Source organism: Oratosquilla oratoria, chromosome 18, assembly GCF_046742065.1.
Source record: "Oratosquilla oratoria isolate Oo_2021 chromosome 18, ASM4674206v1, whole genome shotgun sequence".
Lineage (NCBI taxonomy): Eukaryota > Metazoa > Arthropoda > Malacostraca > Stomatopoda > Squillidae > Oratosquilla > Oratosquilla oratoria.
Genome location: NC_134794.1, coordinates 7111456 through 7113955, shown reverse-complemented (window position 1 = coordinate 7113955; position 2500 = coordinate 7111456).

Below are 2500 nucleotides of genomic sequence, written 5' to 3'. Positions count from 1 at the left end.
TCAACTTGAGAAGTTGGCTTATCCATCTTGGTTTCTGGACCAAGCCCTCAGTAAGGCAGTTAACAAGCTGGTACGGACTTCACATCCCCCCCCCCTCTCCTCAACCCCTCCTTCCTCCGCAACCTGAGTGTGCCCCGCGCAGGAGTGAGGTCTTCTGTACAAATCTCTTCTTCTCTGTAGCTTATAAGTCCCCTTTGTACTCTACCCCATGTACTCTCCTGAAGAGGGCTACAGTTGATAGCCGAAATATAGGATTCTTCTTTATTCGAAGTTTTATTTTCTCCGACTGTGGGTTCCTGTGTGTCATTTACAAATGTGCTACTACATTTGTTTAGAAATATATATATATATATATATATATATGTATATATAAACGTATATATATATATTTATATACATGTATATATATGTATATATATATATATTTATATATATATGTACATGTATATATATGTATATATATATATATATATATTATGTATATATACATACTATATATATATAATGTATTTATATAAATATATATATATATATATACATACATGTATATATATATATATATATATTTATACATATGTATATATATATGTATACATATATATATGTATATATATATATGTATACATATATATATACATATATATATATATACATACATGTATATAGATATATATATATATATATACACATATGTATATATATATGCATACATATATATATATATATATATATATACATATATATATATATATATATATATATATATATATATATATATACATATACATATATGTACATCTACACTGAAAGGTTCAGTGTAGATGTATAATCTATCCCACGTGCACATACTAGCTAAATGCAATATCATAGCGGAGGTGGGTTGAATGCGATATTTCGTGTAGATGTATGTAATTCGAGCATACAAATATAAGAAAATCGTACTCAACTTATATCTCTCTTGATAGCGCATTGGTTTAAGTCACTGTAACTTTGTTAAGGGGTTAGCTGGGTTCGAATCCTCGGCTCGTCCACGTTTCAATTTCCAACAAAATGTCTCCATCGAGCGATTCTTCAGTCTCGATTGCGATGGCATGGAATTAAAATTTGTTTGTGGTTGAATAATATATATGTATATATTTATTTATATGTATAATAACATATATATATATATATATATATATATATTATATATATATATATTTATATATATGTGCATATATATGTGGGTCGGTGTTTTTGTGTGTATATATATATACATATAAATACATATATATATATAAATATATATATTATATATATATATATATACATATATAAATATATATATATATGCATATATATATAAATATATATATATATAATATATATATGTGTGTGTGTGTGTATGTATATACGCACGCACACACACACATAAACACAGACACAGACACACACACACACACACACACGTATATATATATATATATATATAATATATATATATATGTATATATATATGTATATGTATATATATGTATATATATATATATATATATATATATATATATACATATATTTGTTGAGACATTCTGACAGGTTGACGTAAGTGGAGTAGGAAACACAGGAGTCTTAGTCTTGAGTTTATTCCTGACTAGTTTCGCAGGTATGCTTTTTCAAAGCGTACCTGCGAAACTAGTGAGAAATAAACTCAAGACTAAGACTCCTGTGTATCCTACTCCACTTACATATATATATATATATATATATATAAATATATACATATATTTATATATATACATATGTATATATATATGTATATATATATATATATATATATATATATATATATATATTATACATGTATATATATATACATGTATATGATATATGTATAATAAATATATATATACACATATCTATATACATATATACATATGCACACGAACACACTTTTGGTTGTATGAATGGCTTTGTTTATATAATAGGGATGAGGATTTGGAAGTGACATGTTTCCTGATGTTCCGACCCCATATGTGAGTTAGAAGACTGTTGTATTAACTTCGATACTTTTCGCACCCGCTCTCTCAAAGAATTTGTCAAGAGGATGATCTGCAAGCAACACCACACCGTCAGGATTCTGCTCTCAGGAGCCTGGGCAGCGATCTTCGCACTCTTCATCAGTGGTCAAGGAAACTTCTGGATTTGCACATCTCCAGGCGTTCTCATTCTCTTTATACAGCTTCTTGCTTTCGCTGTTGGATTTTTGGGCCTCTGCATCGAAAGGTGTGTGTGTGTGTGTGTGTGTGTGTGTGTGTGTATCAATTAAATGAGGTTCCTGAAATACCTAGTTCACCGTTGCACGCACGCGCCTGCCCACATTACAGTCCTATGATTGTGGTGAAAAAAAGAAATTTATTTTGTTTGATATTGAGGAAAGCAAATTTGTGAGAAAAAAGATTAAGGAAAACTAGTCCAAAACTGTCGCCCAGGAGATTTTTATTCAGCTGAGGGGAAAACCCCT